Genomic DNA, 19,227 nt, shown 5'->3' on the forward strand with positions numbered 1-19,227 from the left:
TTCACAATTATGTAATTGAAAAGCAATACGCATATATTAAAACGAAAACATAAATATACATTTCATGCGTTTTATCAGTTTGTAAGATCACACGTATATATTCACCAAACAAAGCGTATTGTCTTTAGCTAATATGATATACTAGTATTGAAATGTTCAAAAGGATATACACGTCAACTGCATCAATATATTCACAACACAAGATCTAATCTGTCTACTGCGTAGTAATATAAGTTACATTATGACGGTCGATAGATTGAATCGACAGATTTACATTTTAAGAGCATGTTGAAATCGGATCTGCAAACTTAAATAATAAATCTAGACCGATTCACGTGTAAATTACTCATTTCATTTAAAAATGACAAAAGAAAAATTGGTTTCGATATTTAAAAAGGTTTATGTGAAATTATGTTAAAGATTACTTTTAATTTGCGCACATGTTTTTGTAATAGATAACTATTTGTATTCTATTTTGTATAAAATCGATTTCAGCGGTCTATGACTCGAAGTAACCAGGGTGCAGGATCACGTGACTTTATGGGGTTCACAATTAAACGTTAATGGATTTAAATACGCCGTTAAGTGGTGTGTTTTATTTCCATATAACTTTTAAAAAAGGTCCTAAGAATTTCAACTATTGCATAAAAGACAGTTTTTATGCTAATTATGACAATATGAAGTAAATCAGAATTACTTTACTTAATAAGCCTGTGTTCTTAGCCAGCAATTTGATATGTTCGGCATTCATGCACACGGTTATGTTGCACGCAACGTGAAAATTTGGCACCGATTTCAGACGTATTCAAGGATATTTTCTTAAATCTTAAGATATCGGCACAAATTGTAACTCAATAACTTAAGATATTTGCAAAAATAAAGTTGTTTACGGTGTGTTTACATTCTGTCCTTGTGTAAACCTCTGTGAACCCCGTTGAACCTGCACCCTGGTTACATGTACAAGTCTTGACAATATCACATGTTCACGTGATCAAGGTAGAAAATATTAGCCAAAACGTGCACTATGTAAGAATATTTAGTACAAATATGTAAATTAAATGTTATATACATGTACGACAAATATTTTATACGACGCTTTTACATAGCTTGGACATTTTAGTTTTGGCACTTTTAAAACTGAGTAAACTGCATCCGACTTTTGGTCACTTGGACTCAACTACACTCCAATGATAATTCATTGGGAAAAAGCTGAAACTAATAGCGGATGATTCTTGGATTCTCTTCGTTGTGGCAAAACGCATGTCTACACACAAATTTAATGTTGATTTTTGTCATTTTTTGGCACACTTGCAAATTGATACAAATTGAGTATTACCCAAACACCATGTAACGCGCTTTCCCGATCGACATGACAGTGGTTTCACTATAGATTGTTTCATGTAAATCACGTGATTTTATACACATCCGGCGTTCTTGAGCACGGGGAAATCGAAGACGAGGAATGATTTGAGACATGCCGACACGTCCACGCCAGAAACGTTTATCCGTTGATCTCGCGTTTAAAATACTAGTAGGTGTTCTCACTTTTACCACACATATTTAACAACTGCAGGATTAACTGGCGAAACACTTTTCCACCATGAGTTTTGAGCATTGCAAGAAGGTGCACGTATGCTTTTCCTGACCAAGTCTTAATTATTACATTCCATGTCGGACTACTTTGACTCGTGTTTAAGCAGTGCAATTCATAGTGAAATGTGGCGTTACATTGCGAAATACGAAACATTGCACGACTACACCATCAGTTCAAGAAAATATGACATGATTTCTTCCGTTACACCTATGCGGTTTACTAGTCGACGACGTACAGTTCGCTTAAACAATAGGTTAGATAAAGATAAACACAGTCCCACGTGTGGCTAATGCCCGATAGCTATAAATGGTACTTGGGCGTCAGGTTTTTCCATATCCGACTTTTGGGACGCTAATGAATACTTTGACAACTGCCTACTATACGAGGGCGAGTACAGCCGCCGGGGAGGCAAGGTGGGGAGCGGCTTCGCAGGGACCGGCTTCGGGGCTTTCGGCCGGAAGCAGCACCAGATGATGCAGAGGACGCTCGACGCGGCGAGGACCGCGAACACGATCCCCAGTATCCAGTACCATTGTAGTCCGACACCAGTGGACATGGTTGACGGGGTGCATCAGCAGCTGCCTATCCTCTCTGGCTACGCTTGCGGTAGGGGTACCTGTAATGCGATTTGTGCTTGCTGTAATAAATAACTTATCATTTTAATTCACATATCAAACGGCTTACTAGCATACTGAACAAAGTTCCCGGGGTAATGAAAATATGCTAAAAAGTACCCCGGAGTATGTCCGAGTGCCTTTAAAAGTACCCGGGGTACTTTCAGTAGTCCCAGATCCGACAACCACAAATTGAGCCTAACTAGCATGCTAACGCTTGGCTCATGTCTAAGTAGCATACTAACACAAAGCTAAAGGCTAACAAGTAGATGAACACAAAGATAACGGCTAACTAGCATGATTAAATAAAGTTCAGTTCTAACATGCTCGACAATTTCGTTAACTAGGGTGCCTACGCAAATCAAACGGCTTACTAGCATGTCACACAACAATCACGTCTAACTCACATGTTACACAAAGTTCACAGCTAACAAGCATGTTACACAAAATTCACGGCTAACTAGCATGTTACACAAAGTTCACGGCTAACTATCATGTTACACAAAGTTCACGACTAACTATCATGTTACACAAAGTTCACGACTAACTAACATGTCACATAAAGTTCACGGTCAACTAGCATGTTATGCAAAGTTCACGGCTAACTGACATGTCACATAAAGTTCACGGTCAACTAGAATGTTATGCAAAGTTCACGACTAACTAACATGTCACATAAAGTTCACGGTCAACTAGCATGTTATGCAAAGTTCACGGCTAACTGACATGTCACATAAAGTTCACGGTCAACTAGCATGTTATGCAAAGTTCACGGCTAACTAACATGTAACACAAAGTTCACGCCTAAATAGCGTGTTACACAAAGTTCACGGCTAACTAACATGTCACATAAAGTTCACGGTCAACTAGCATGTTATGCAAAGTTCACGACTAACTACCATGTTATGCAAAGTTAAAGGCTAACTAACATGTTACACAAAGTTCACGACTAAATAGCATGTTACACAAAATTCACGGCAAACTAACATGTCACTCAAAGTTCACGGTCAACTAGCATGTTGCACAACGTTCACGGCCAACTAATATGTTACACACAATTTACGGCTAATAGCGTGTTACACAAAGTTTACGTCTAACTAGCATGTTACACAAATTTCAAGGCTTACTAGCATGTTACACAAAGTTCATTGCTTATTAGCATGTTACACATAGTTCATGGCTAACTTGCATGTTATTCAAAGTTTACAGCTAATTAGAAAATTACACAAAGTTCACGTCCTACTAGCATTTTACGCACAGATCAGGACTAACTAACATGTTACACAAAGTTCACGGCTATCTAACATGTTACACAAAGTTTACGGCTAACTAGTAGCATGTTACACAAAATTCACGGCTAACTAGCATGTTGCACAAACTTTACGTCTAACAAGCATGTTACACAAAATTCACGGCTAACTAGCATGTTGCACAAAGTTTACGGATAACTAGCATGTTACACAAAGTTCACGGCTAACAAGTATGTTACACAAAGTTCACGGTCAACTAGCATGTTACAAAAAGTTTACGGCTAACAAGCATGTTACACAAAGTTCACGGCTTACTAGCATGTTACACAAAGTTCAAGGCTAACTAGCAATCTACACGAAGTTTACAGCTATTAGCATGTTACACAAAGTTCACGGCTAACTAGCATTGTACACACAGTTCACGGCTAACTAGCATGTTTCACAAAGTTAACGGCCAACTAGCATGTTTTGCGGCTAACTAGCATTCTAACACGAAGGTTCACGACTTACTTGCCTTCTCACACCAAGCCAATGGCTAACTTAAGCCCAAGTCTCACTATTGCCGGTAGAGCCCCGGTCCATCCCGGTTTGCTAACGCCGGTCGACCGGCGAGAACCGGGATGATTCGTCGATTTTTTTTAACGCGGTCACACTATTTCCCGGTGCCGCCTCGATTGAAGCCGGTCAACAACCCGGTAGAGTCCCGGTCTACCCCGGACTAGCTACGGTTTATGCCGGTGAAGCCCCGGCAGAGCCCCGGTTGTCGCCGGTAATGCCCAGGTGGAGCCCCGATGAAAGCCGGCAGCGTCCCGGTGGAGCTACGGTGCCACCCCGGTTGTTCCCGGTGCCGTCCCGGTTGTTCTAGGTGCCGCGCCGGTTGTTGCCGGTCCTTCCCGGTTACTCTTACTCTCGGTTCATCCCGGAGGTATTAAACATTTTAACCGGTTCATTCCGGTCGTCCCCAGTGGAGCCCCGGTTCATCCCGGTAGAGCCCCGGTCCATCACGGTAGATCCCGGATCACGCACCGGGGCTCCACCGGCATCATAGTGAGACTGGGCCTTTACGTGCTTGCAGCTACCATGATTATCTGCATGAAGTGTACCCATTATAAACTTAAAATGAAGTTACTCAGTATACAGAAGACTGTAATTACCAGCTTAATTAAGTATTCACTAGAGTATAGTAGTATAGTAAACAGAATACACTTACCTGTGTAATAACAATAAAGACCTTGTAATCCAAAGTCACTTCATAACCCAAGGCACTAAAATTGTTATATTCTTTCTTTTATATAGATACTAAACGATTATTATCCTTAATTATATATGAAATACAGAGAATGCAACAGCATAGTAAGTCCATCTCAGTTATTACTAAAACCCTCCGATTAACCTCATAAATAATGTTAAACTTCCTAGTATTTGCTACTAACGCGATAGTCAAATTACCATAGATTACTAATGTTATTGATCAAAACTATGTCCAGTTGAGTTACGTAGAGTCGATCGAATATGTATTCAAGTGTACACAAAGTGTGTCTCGTATTAAAGATACATACAATGCTTATATGTCCGAACACTTCATTATTATGAACACTGTCACGTGAATATAAACAAGAAATATCTTTTAAAAAGATATACGGCGTTGATTGTGGTCGATGTTTATGAACGATCAAAAGTTATCTCTATGAGATAAAAAGTAGCGGATGCCTTTTTTCTGCGCAGTTCTTAGCTACATCATAAGCAAATCAATTACGGGGTGTTGCGCCAGATTTCGTGGCTTATTTTGCTTTATGTGATATTATTACTCAGATATCTATATTTAAAGAATAGAAAAACACAAGAAACATGAAAATAAACGATTGCATATAGGTCAGCCGGCAATACTCGAATCTTATTTAATTGCATAATTATAGTATAGTGAATTATTGTGCTCATGCTTAATAAACTGGTCTAAATGGATAAATATTTCTAATTATTTTTATCAAAATTGGTCCTTATCATGCAAATGTTAAAACCATATTAAAAATCGATGATTGACATACCACAATAATATCGCCGAATATCTTTATTTAGTATCTTTCTGATCAAAACAGACTTCAAGTGCACAAAGTTTACGAGACGGCGTTTATATAAAGATTTCTGCAACTGACCGCAAACTGACCTTGATACCTTGCGGATTGGAATGCAATGCATTACAGTCAGTACGTTATTGTCAGTAAGACCGGTGTAACACAATGATCGCAACCCCTTCTGCGAACTCCGGTGATGAACTGTATATAAACTCTGACTTTCACAAATGGCCGGGAGTTGACCCGAAACCTCGCGGGTTGAAATGCAATGCAAGTAAGTACTAAATATGACAACATAGCTACTAGTATAAACGCTTTTGCGCTGGTAATTCTCTGAAAATAAAAGGTGAACGCACAAACTGTATTTATGTCGAAAATTGATTGTAAAACTGTTCTATCTATTGAGCCTTTTTATTAGAGATAAAATTGTTTCATGCAGTAAAACAGTGTTACAAAGACGCGGATATGTTTCCAATGTTATGGTGTTATACTCAAATCAGCCAATGGAATAAATGAAGTGTATTCATTCGTACCTAGCCGCGGGAAATTTTATTTGAGTATTATTGGACACTTACAAAGGTCAAGTCAGGGTGAAAAGCTGGCTTATTCAGCTAACGCCGAAAAACAACAACAAATTATTGCGTTTCTGTGAATAATGTCTTGTTCATACCCTAGCGGACCTTGAACTTAAATTTGGCGTAATAAGGTCTCTGTACAGTAGAGCGGTGTTATATCTAATAAATAGCATTGTGTCGGTAGACATTGCGTCTATGGAGCAGACATTCCTACAACACTCTGCAAGTACGATCGGGTTGATTACCTAGCGGACATTGAACATACCAGGAAGTTCGCTGACCTGCGCAATGAATATGAGTCTCGCTTTGGGAAAACGGCGCTTACTGCATATTCGTCTTAACGGATTAGCCTCCGCAGTCCGCACAGCCTGATCAGGGACGACACCTTCCGCCTACATAGGATTTCACTAAAATGAGTCTTCCGTAAAACGAATATGCCATAAAGCGGAAAGGGACATCCCTGATTAACCTGTCGGAATGACTTTCATCTGAAGTGCAGGGTTACCTCAAATAGTCTTCATATATTAGATGTTCATGTTTACGATAAACAAATGCCTTAAATGTTAGCTTACTTAATTTTACACATTACATAGTGCTGTACCTACGCAATATTGTTGTATGGTATTGAAGCCGGGGTGTGAGTTTATAACGCAACCTGGGTTTTACGTTCCAAGCTTTTAATACTATAAAGTATAAATGATGTAAATGATGGCCTGAAACATGAATAAAAATCATGTTATAATTAACAAATGACAATTATAATAAGAATTTAAATAACTGATTGTAATACATAAAAATATGCAATGCAATACAATTACAATTCAAGAAAATACAATTATATAAAAGAATATGCAATACAATATAATTCAAGAAAATACAATTATATAAACATAGAATAATGCACTCACCAGTGACCTCAATACTTATTGTAGAAAGTGGCTATTGGAAAAAGCCTACTACCTCTTACAAGGTTTTACAAACAAGTGACCAAATGTTGAGTTATGAATTAAAATTATATAGATGACTATGAAATCATCTCACAATAAAAGCATGCACTGTTAGTAATTAAACTCACTCATACATCACAAAGTATCTCTCACACTGAACTTCTCTCAGTCTTGATTGAGTTAGTATTGTTAAAAGGATTAGTGTCAGAGTGAATACTCTGTAACAGTATTAATAGTGTTGTGCTACTATGTTTATTAATTCATTACATTCATTTTTATTCACTGATTATTTCCGTTCGACATTATTCTATCAACGAATACTTACAGATCTAATAACAAGTTTATTGCCGTTTTAGAGTATTCGTTCAGCGCTTTATTACACTTAACAAGTTTATTGCCGTAGTAGAGAGGCGAAATATTCGCTCAACGCATATTTAGAATTAATAACAAGTTTATTGAGCCTTAAACATATTGATTTCAAAGCAAAAAATAGTGTCATAAGTTGGGCTTACTTCGTTTTAGATGTAAATTTTCCAGTGTCCATATAAAGTTATATTTGAACATGTCTAACGATGCCATACATGTAGCTATACTCATGATAATGTACGTGGCTGATCTGATATTTGGTAGTATTTCAGAAATAATCGTATAGTACCGGTACCTCTCGTTAATGCTACATACCTTTCTACTACAAGAAAATCTTGATAAAGTGTTGTTGCTTATTCGTTTCATTGTGGTTATACCGATTTAATATTGCCGTTAGGAAAAGTACCTATATACTAATTCAGAGCCAAATAGTATATATGTATAAATATGTATAAATATGTATATACTTGACACCAACAAGGTTAATACAACGATTTGTTAATTAAATTAACATTAACATTTAATTAAGCGCCAAAAAAAAAGCGCTTTAAATAAGGGAATATTTACTGAAACATCGCAATATGACGCTCAATGTTTATAAATATCCGAGCATACTACTGCAAGTGCAGGTCACATTCAGAATTCACCATATAACAATTGATTCTGGTGTCACTACTATTGAGATAACCAGATTATAAAAGATGGCCCGTCAGGGCCGTCACGAAACAGTAAAAAAACATGATATAATAACTGTTTCCTTTTTAATATTCCCTGTTTGACCGTGTCATTTTTGCTGACTCTTGATTTCTTGAAAATCCGTTCCCGTTCTTGAACAATAATAATTGAGCTCCAAATCCAGTCTAGCACGAACATGTAGTGAAATAACGATGTACATAACGATGCAATATATACTACGCAATATGTGTTGTCACCGTCTTTAGTATTTGTTTCGCGAGGCTCTATCTTCATGCTGAGTTGTCTTTCTTTGCCTTCACATTTCAAATGCCATGATCATATACAATCTCCACGCAGAGTTGTCGTTCCTTGCTCTCACATACAACTCTGCATAAGGCTCAGTATGCCATTTTGTCTACCAAATAGCTAAAACCGAACAAACGCATACAATGTTTATTTGAGTGGATATTTAAGATCGCATGCATTTAATTAAGAAATATGACTTTTAAATGTACTATAAATCGTGCAAAAACTTGTGAGTTTTAATGCAACTCTTTGGAACTATCTTATTGCCCATTTACACAGATGTAATCATTCCACGCACTTCACAAATGTAAACAATTGTACATATTTTTTATTGAGTGACGTTAGGCATTGCTTCGACGTATTTATGTATGTCGGTTTAACATAAAAAAACATCAATTTTATAATAATTAATTAAGACTGATGTAAGATATCATGGTATGAGATGGTTTTCTTTAATGCAGTTAATGCAATGTAACCGTCGTGCAAGAGATTGTTTAGTATACTGTAACCTCACTGATGAACGCTTGGAATGATCATGACATGAATGAGACGCTTTCATAACAATAGTCCGTTCTGAGCCCAACACAGAGGTGAATGTAATGTGACCGTCGTGCAAGAGATTGGATCATATAATTTAAAATCACATGACTTCGGACGGACTACTTTCCGAGCCCATCACAGAGGCGAATTCAATGTAACCGTCGTGCAAGAGATTGTCGCGAGGCTATTACTCTTCCACTAGGGTCGAAGCTCGCTTTGGTTTTAGAGAGCTGTTTAGAGCAATTAGAAATGGGACATAGCGCAGAAGCGACAACATGACGCAGGAAGGGTAGACAGCCTCATAAACATGGTCAAAAGTTTATGTGTCAACAAGAAAGAGTTCAATTTTGTTAAGAGAAACCCGACAAGTGACTCCGAGCGGACATTGATTTGGTTTGAAAAACAATCGCCATTTGATATTGGACTGTTTACTAATATTTAGTCTATGTTATTTCACTGTCACAAATGTAGACCGATTGTATTGAACGACGATTTAACTTAAAATAATCCTGTCCTCTTTCAGACTTACAACTATGTTCTCCTTAAAGTAACACTACTACTCAAAATCAACGAAAATTTCGTACAGTATTTCGTAAAATAAAGCTAAACAATTAAAAATCATTGTTCCTTATGGCAATTGCCGAAATTTCAACATCAGATGTGGTCTGGTAAAATAGATGTATGTGGATACAAAATGCTCGTTTTTATTATGGTTTACCATTTTAGTGTTCGTGTGTCGTATGAATAGATATATTCGCAGGAAATTAGCATGGAGTTTATTGTGGTAACAAATAAATAAAAACGGGCATTTTATATCTACAGAAATCTATGTAATCATACCACATCTAGCGTTGAAATTGTGGCTATTACTATAAGGAACACTGATTGTTTAGGTGTAAACTTTATTTTACGAAATACTTTATGAAATTTTCGTTGATTTTGAGCGTTAAAGAGACTTTAAAGCAAACCTCTTTTTCTCGTCTAGACGATGAAACCAAGTCCTCTTTTAGACAACGAATCACTGTCTTTTTTAACAAAAACAATCGTTCGTCTTTCTATTTTGGCAAACAACACGTGTCTGTCTTCTTTTAGTCAAAGACTGGAGGACAGGCAACACTATAAGGCAAACTAACATATCAATGTATTTGTTTCATTAAGTTAAACAATTCTTTGGCAGAGAACGAGTGCGGTTGCTCGTTAAGGCTCGTTAAGGCAAAGGATCCCTGTCTGCCAATTGATATGTAAGTAAACCACGTCCTTTTTAGGCAAACAATACCAGTCTGTCATCTAATATTTGAATGAACTATGTTCTCTTATAGACTTCTTTTAGGCGAAGATCTCTGTTTAAAGGCAACGAATCGTATCCTCTTTAAGGCAAAAAACTTTTGCCTTATTTAGAAAAAACATCTTAAAAACAAAACGAAACACTAATTACTTGGGAAAAAAACAGCATATGACGCCTTCCAGGCAAAAGCAATATTGACTTTTTAAGCACATAATCGTTGTCTTTTACGCAAAAAGTTCGTTGAAACTCTTTTCGTCAACTTAAAGGGAAAGTCCTTTGCTTGTCCTTGTTTAAGCATTGAGCATAGTAGTAGAAATAGAAAAAGGACTATAATATTAATATAGACGCCGCGTTCTGGAAAAACTGGGCCAAACGCAGTTTCGTATAGTGTCGTTCCTGATCCGTACAATCCCTTTCCACTATGTTGGTATTTCTTCATCTACCCGTATCACATTGAAGAGCGGGTAGAGTAGCTCCTCACTGGTCACGACGCCAGCCTTCAGCGCATCTGCCGGTATGCTGTCAGGCAATGCAGACATGCCGTTTATCAATTATTTGATGGCGCTGTTGATCTCTTCCTTCTCTTCATTCGGGTGGTAGATCGTTAGTAGCTGGCTGTATCTCCGATGGGTTCGCAGGAGATGGTCTGTTGAGAAGCTCCTGAAAGTGCTCGAACCATCTCTTCTGTTGCCCTTCGTAATCTGCTATCAATCGTCCGTTCATCTACCTTATTGGCCTCTCTGGCTTTGCAAACTTGTCTTCTATTCTCTGCGTGATGGAGTAAAGGTTCGTAGTTCTGTTTGGATGTGCTGCTTCTTCCGCTTATTAATTTTTGCACGCGTCTGAAAGTAGTTCCGCTTGTCTGCTCTAAGACTTCGCTCCACGTTCCAATTTGCTTCTGTCTACTTTTTTTAGTGATATCGCGTTTGCTGCTCTTATTCTGCTGTTTGTTTCCTTTTCTTCTTTCTTCAACTTTCTGAAGCGAGGAGTTGAGGGGAACCAGCGTGTAATGGCGGTTTTTTGTGATCTAGTGAAAATAAGTGATTAAAAATTAAATTTAAGCAATACAATCATTTTGCAAGAGTGTAGTTTTTGTATATGTGAAACCCTGGATAAATAATGTAACTACCAGAAGAAAGACAGCTTGGCATGGATCTGAATTAAGGCATTATGACACAGTATTTTTTCTTTAATATAAACGTATTTGGTGCGGCCATGTTGATTTTTACCTGATGTTGCATATGTGATATACGATATAAATTCATGTTTAACGGTTCAATGTGAAGGTCACCCACGCTCGACAAAATTGACTATACTGTGCAAAATTAATAAGGTGACTCGCATGATGTCGACTTATGACAAAAAACGTAAAAAGGACATAAACTCAACTGGTAGCATCAGTTAAATTAAACTACAAGCATCACCATTACAAAACGAACAAACTCCTTAAAGTAAAAAAAAAACGCGTAAGGTAAAAATGTCGAAAAGTGGAGTGACAAAAACCAGATTGCAACTTTCCCTCCGAAATAAACATGACATTAAAATTCAATTTTAAGAGATACATCATACATTGGCAAATGTTGCATCAATCTTTTAAAAGTCCATTGAAGAAATTAACACAAAAATGAAACAACTAATTGAAAAGGACAATACACGAATGCGAGATATCATGAAGGAATTACTATCGGGCATCTAAGACAAAATCGTGAGGACACTTTCAAAGCAAAATGGAGTGCTGGAATCAAGGATCTTTGAACGCGTAGTTGAAAATGATATAGCTGAAACATGAAATTAAAGACATCAAAACTAAACTTGCAGAGCAAACAGAAATGAATTCTAAGCTAGCAGATTCGGTCGCAAGGAACGAAACTGAAAGGAGGAAAGTAGAAAATAAGGCAAATCAATATAGTCGAAGCAACAACATCATAATCAGCGGAATATCGCATATCGAAGAACTTCTAGAAGGCAGGAAACCATTTAAGCGATTCGAAAGATATGATGAAACTATCAAATACATGGGGAAAATATTGAACAGCAACCTGGGCTGCCAAATAACCACCAGCGAAAACGATATCGCCCATCGCTTAAAGAAAGGACCGGAATGAGAGCAGGGAATTATTATGCGCTTTCAGTCCAGGCTTCTACGTAACCCAGTTCTTAGGCAACGTCGTGTTTTCAGCCAAACAGGTATATTTATTGGAGAAGACCTCACACCTCTAAATCTGGATATGTTTATGAGTATAAAAATGAAGAACTGACTGACAAAGTATCCAGTGTATGGACTCGTAATGGGGTTATTTTCTTCAGAGATGCAAAGGAGGAACAGGTTACCCGTGTAGACTTTGAGGACTATATGCCCTGGTTAGATCAGCCCTTTCCAAAACGACCTGCGAAATAACGACAATTTGAATTTATGACTTTGCTTTGCTTTTATTTATAACTATACTAATTTTTTGACACTTTATAATAATGTATTCCCTTAAAATATTATCTTTAAACTGCAGAGGCATCCAGGGCAAAAAGAAAAGATAACAAGTATTTAAATACTTTAACGATACAAATGGTGACATATTCTGTATTCAAGATACACATTTTGTTTGCGATCAGTATAAAACTATTTTCTTGGAATTGGGGGCGGAATGCTCTATGAGTTATGGCTCCTCCAATTCCCGCGGTGTTGCATTTTTTCTTACAAAGAAACTTGATTACCAAGTACATAATGTTTATTATGATGACCATGGACACTTTATTCTGCTTGATCTGAATCTCGGAGAAACAACATTGACCATTGCCACTATCTATGTGCCAAACGCTTACATCGCAGACTTTTTTAATAATATTTTCCAGAAAATTGACATGCTTGGAAATGATTCATTCTTGATCTGTGCGCACTTCAATTTAGTTTTAGACCCAACTCTTGATAACTATAAAACTCTAAATAATACAAATACAAGACAAACGGTTATGAAGCATATTGATGAATGCAATCTTTCCGATCCTTTCAGAGTTAAATATCCTGATTTGAAACGATACACATCGAGACGGACAAGTCCTTTACAACAAGCTAGGCTAGATATTTTCCTTTAATCGCCGCTTCTATAACCAGAATTATTAGATTTAAGCATTTTACATAGCTTCCAATGTGATCTTTCCATTGTTCACTAGTTTTAATCATGACAAAGGTCTTTGGAAGCATAATAATAGTTTATTAGGAGATATCGACTACCTTAACACTATTAATTAGAAAAACACACGAAATAACGCAACAGTAGATGGTGCCCGAATATTATTTTGATAATATTTCTATTATAAATGGCCTAGATATTCAATTCACGATTGACGATCAACATTGCTCGATACTCTACTCATGGAAAAGTGATATCTTACAGCTCCTATAAGAAGAAATCGACTAATAATCGCGAATAGCAAATAAACTCGAAATCGAAAAACTAGAACAACTTCTCACAGATGGTAATGTTTAAATTATCAATATTTTAAATTCTGAACTGAAGAAAATTTACGATGGAAAATTAAAAGGGTCCGTTATAAGGTCGATAGCCGAATGGGTTCAAAATGGTGAAACCCTCAAAACGTTTTTGTAACCGTGAGAAATACAATTATACCACCAAAACGATGACAGCTTAATAAATGAAAGCGGAAATGTTTTAGATAATCAATCCGGCATTTTAAAACAAACTGCCTTAATCTATAAAAAAAACACACTATATCAGTATCATATTGTACACATTAACGATGACGATTTAAATTGTTATGTTGATGACATAGAAATACCTTAACTCTCAAGTACATAGTTAAATAGTCTGGAAAGCCAATTACATTAAGAGAGGCTTCTATTGTTTTAAAAACATAGCAAATAATAAAAGCACAGGTTCATCGGATTTTAAAAGTTGGCTTTTTCAAGTTATTTTGGCCTAAACTGGGCATATTTGTTTGTAGAGCTCTGAATCGAGCATTTATAAGAGGAAATGTATGCGTCGTTCAAACACAAGGTAAACTTAAGATCTGCATTCCAAAAGGAGATCAATCTGGATACATTTTACAAATCTGGCGGCCAATAACATTACTAAATACTGTAAATAAAATCGGTTCTGGATGCATCGTAAACAGGTTGAACACTTGTATAGATAAATTAATAAGCAATGACCAAACAGGATTTATGAAGGGTAAGTTAATTGGAGAGAACACCAGACTCATGTACGATATACCTAATAACACAGAAGAAAACAATATCCCGAGTCTGCTGTTGCTAATAGATTTTGAAAAGGCCTTAGATTTTTTGTCATGGGCATATGTTAATCGCACTCTATTATGGTTTAATTTTGGTCCTGATATACTACAATGGTTTTATGTTTTGTATAAACACGAAGAATCAGCGGTCACACAATGTGGGTTCCTATCAGATTGTTCCCCATACAACATGGCTGCAGGCAAGTAGATCCGCTCAGCTGATATATTTTCACACTTTGCGCTTAAATATTGTCCATCAAATTAAGGTCAAATACTAAGATTAAGGGAATTAAAATTAATGACATAGAATACAAATTGTCACAATTCGCCGACGACACTTCTATACTCCTGGATGGCTCTGCAGCATCTCTCAAAGAAACTCTAGATTTGTTGTCCCAATGTGCATATTACTCGTGTTTAAACGTTAATTTCGACAAAACAAAAGTTGTTTGGATAGGTAAAAGTAAGTTAAGCTCCGAAAGCATTAAAACGAGATGGAAACTAAATTGGAACCAACAAACTTTTGACATGCTTGGCTTAACATTTCACGTTGTCTTCATAAATCATAAAACGAAATTATGTTGACAAAATACTTAAAATAAAAGCCTTACTAAAAACTGGACTAGAAGAATTTTAACACGGATAGGAAGAATTCAAGTAATTAAAACGCTATCATTACCGGTGTTAAACCATCTCTTTGTTTCATTGCCTAATCCACCACATAACTTGTTAGCAGAGATCCATGAACTATTTTTTGATTTTGTGTGAAATGGTAAACCAAAAATTAGCAAAAATATTGTAATAAAAGAATATACAGAAGGTGGTTTAAAGATGATTTATCTGTTTGCTTTTGTAATATCTCTGAAATGCTCATGGATTCGTAGAATTGTCACTAGAAATTGAAAAATGGAAAAATATTTGTAATGCTATGATTGATTTTCAAATATTATACAACTGCGGCAGTCATCCGCCTGAAAACCTAATAAACAAGATATACAATGAATTTTGGAAAGCTACATTGAACCCATTGTTGAACATTTTTAAAAAAGAACCATTTAAAAATCAGCTGTTGCTTCAAAATCCAATATTCTATAACCCTGACAAAACAATCGGTAGCAAAAGTGTGTTTCTTAAGTCATAGTTTGAATTGTTGTGGATTTGATGCACAACACTGAATTTTATCTTTTTACAGTAATGAAAAGTTTTGCAAAGTGTATAACTTCAATCCAAACTACTTATTCATTTGTAGGACTTATAATTGCAGTGAAAAAAATACATTAAGTTGAGAAGCTCTTATGACCCAGGTTTTATGAAGCCGTTTGTCCATACTGGCCAACGACCTATCTTGGTAAACACAAAAGGCACGACACCTATCTATAACATGACCTACGCTCCAGGAGTGAAATAACGTAATGCTCAATATTGTTTATTACACGGGTGTTGTTTCACTAGTTATCTCATTCTATACATAGATGGTGACGTCACTTCGTTTTATTGTAAGACCGGTGTGTACACAATGCTAGTTATCTAATTGTGATATGACGTCATTTTTGTGACGAAATGACGTCATTATTCAAGCGAATTTCTTCAGTTTAACTCTTTTACAATGTGAATAAACGGTGAAAAGAGCATACAATAAAAAGAAAATTTGTTTGTCATGTTATAAATAGAACCTCAGATTCGTGGTCATTTTGTATTGAATTTATTAAACGCGTCATCTAAATAAAGATAAAAACTCGGCAAGCCTCGTTTTTTATCTTTATTTAGATGACTCGTTTAATAAATTCAATACAAAACGACAATTCATGCAAGATCCTATATGTATGACATAACTTTCAAAACGAAACTTCACCAGCGTGTATAGATAAATGGTCGAACATATTTTATAATATTGATACAAAAGAATGGCGACATATTGTAGATGCCTTTTTCTATTACAAGGGATACAAATTTACAGTGCTTTCAATATAGCATTGTACACAGAATTATAGGCACAAACTCATTTTTTTATTTAAAAAAGGACATGCCACTTCAGCAAACTGTACTTTTGTGAAACTGAATGTAAAACTAGTCAACATATATTTTGAGAATGCAAGCATGTCAATCAGTTAATAACAGAATTATTTTCTGAATGTAATCTGTTTAATCTTCTAAATTTATTTGCCTTCCTTTTTACTGGGACATTCAAACACAAATAGGTCTAAAAACAAACCTATTATTTGTTTTGATAAAATGTTTATTTGTAATTGTAAAATGAACAAATCTAGACCCACTGCAAAAGCTGCAAAATCGTATCTGTTCTTGCAGTGTCATGTACTAAATGAAATTAACTATTTTAATTAATCGTGTAAAAGCAAATAATTGGAACTGTTACCTCTTCTACGGAATTTGTGATATGGGACTTAAGAAGTATTGCTTTATTAACGGTTCCTATAAAAAATGTTTATATTGTTATATAAAAGCTTTTGACTGTTATATGTTTAAATTTGCTATAACATGCATGTATATCATGTAAACTATGGACGGTATGGAGTGGGATGTCGACCCACACTTACCTATTGACGAGGATAGTAAATTGTGTTGAACGGAGAAAAAGAGAAAAATTATTAAGCGTCTCTGCTGAAATGCTGAAATCCACTTCTTGTAGTTGAACGACTTGTGGCACAGTACTTCATGTTGAAGACCTGGAACTTGTTGAAAAGAGTGACCTTAAACTTTCTTGCTTCCAGGTGTATTTCCGCGTAGCGTTGGTGTTACGGTCGCCTTTGCTGCACCTCCCTATCGAAGTCCTCTTCTACTTCACGTTCAGTCGGGCGACAACGAGTAGGTAGTCCAAATCAACGTCTGCTCCTCGCTTGATGCGTACATCTTGAAGAGAGCGATGAAACTTCTTCTCAATGCACACAATATCGATATTGTTTCTCGTTGACAGGTCTTGTGACACCCAAGTTGGCTTGTTAAAACTTTTGTGGTGGAAAACAAAAGTTCCGCCAATGACCATGTTTTTGTGGAGCACAGGTTTGCGAATCTCTTACAATTGTCGTTCATCTCGCTTAGCCTTGATTACCCATGATCTCCTCATATCCTTGATTTTCACTATCTATATTGCCTTATTGGCTTTGGAGTAAACCATTAGAATTATGATGTTTTTATTTGGTCTGTTATGCATGGTTTACAGTTTTCAGTAAAAGTTGTCATTTGAGTCTTCTTTACTTTCGCTCGTCGGTGCATTGCACTGGAATTGTTCCACGTTGAGTCTCACCTTCTTGGTATAGAAAGACGCAGTGATGGTTTGTGATCAGTGCGCCTCTCACCCGATGAGCGCTGTCTGTAACGACTTTGAAAGCATTACGACTACTCCCATGCTCTGCGCTGCATACTCCTGTTCAGGCTTCGACATCAGCAGTTATCACCGGAAGTCAGTCGCTTCTGTCCACAAGCCCATTTTTAATTCACTGATTTCTATGTTGGTCAGGTGGAACTTCCTAATCTCTGCGGCCACTATGATGTCTGTCCGGTCTCGTGCATGGTTCGGACATTCCATGGACCGATGGTGGTTGTGGTCTTGGCAGAGATGATTGTCTTCGGCCTGACGGCTTCCAGCTGTCTCTGGCTTTCACCGGCTGGCGCCACACGCCCTCCAGGTCATCGATGTCTGTTGTTTTGCTATTTTGCGTTTTTATAGTAATTCTTTTTTTTATGGCAGCTAACTCTTTGCCCAGTTCTCCTTCTTTCTCAAGTAAGGTTTTACTTGTGTTCCATATATAAAGAGAAATAACGAAACACTACTTTAACAGTTAGTTTTAAATATTACCTACCGGGTACATTAAAAACATTCGATAGTTCAATACAAACCTCAAGTATAAAAGATCCTTTAAACGTAGCAAATTATATTAAAATGTGAAATACGGATATTTGAGATCAACATTATATATATATATTCGATTTATAAATTGAATAAGTATGTATTTAAACGCCCTTTTCACGTTTTGGTAAATTAACAAAATAAAAAAAAATTGTTTCAGATTCGCAAATTTTCGTTGTAGTTATGCTATTTGTCAGGAAACAGTAATACTGAACATTAAACATGCTCTAAAATATCCATTAAACTCCGCCATGGCCGGTCCCAAGCCCGGATGAGAAAGAAGGAGGGTTGTGCGCAGGGCCAGCATCCCAGCCACATTAAAAACCAACACGCTACAGAAACCAACACCAAAGAAAGCAATAATACCGGACGGAGGCCGTTTTATCAACGATTTACGACTAGTTGTAAATTACGATTTACATAAATTACGATGTTTCAGTGAAATAGCGTTTCATCAAGCAAATCGTAAATTCAGCTTACATAAATTTCATACATAAATATACGACCGGGTAAGGGCAACCGTAAATAAACGTAATCAAACGTAATGGCGGTCGTTTTCCTCGTCGACGATGACAGAAGACGCAAAATACCGATTCCAATGCTGTTTAGAGAGAGAATTTTTCTCGAAAACCTATGAGATGAGGACATTGTTTCGAAATATCGTTTACGTAGGGGCGGGATAGAGCGTTTGGTGGTTTTGATTGTGGAAGAAATAGCACAAAAATAAAAAAAAAAAATTAAAAAAAACGAGCGTGGCACCCGTTATGCAATGCTCTTGTTTAAACTCTTTAATATGAGCCTCACTCTGTGAAAAGGGGGTTTAATGCATGAGCGTAAAGTGTCGTCCCAGATTAGCCTGTGCTGTCTGCTCAGGCTAATCAAGGGCGACA

The 19,227-nt window shown here is 36.7% G+C and overlaps 1 protein-coding gene and 1 long non-coding RNA gene across 2 annotated transcripts in view; one reads left to right on the plus strand and one right to left on the minus strand.

Annotated features, from left to right (window-relative positions):
- The window catches only part of LOC127873120 (uncharacterized), a 192,871-nt gene that overhangs the window by 88,151 nt on the left and 85,493 nt on the right, over positions 1–19,227 (plus strand). The window lies entirely within an intron of this gene.
- On the minus strand, positions 57–6,158 carry LOC127873123 (uncharacterized). Its single transcript, XR_008045983.1, has 2 exons — positions 4,669–6,158; positions 57–2,231 (listed from the first exon to the last, which is right to left on the minus strand). It is a non-coding gene; the product is annotated as an uncharacterized LOC127873123 (long non-coding RNA).

The sequence above is a fragment of the Dreissena polymorpha genome, chromosome 3 (genome assembly GCF_020536995.1).
Source record: "Dreissena polymorpha isolate Duluth1 chromosome 3, UMN_Dpol_1.0, whole genome shotgun sequence".
NCBI lineage: Eukaryota > Metazoa > Mollusca > Bivalvia > Myida > Dreissenidae > Dreissena > Dreissena polymorpha.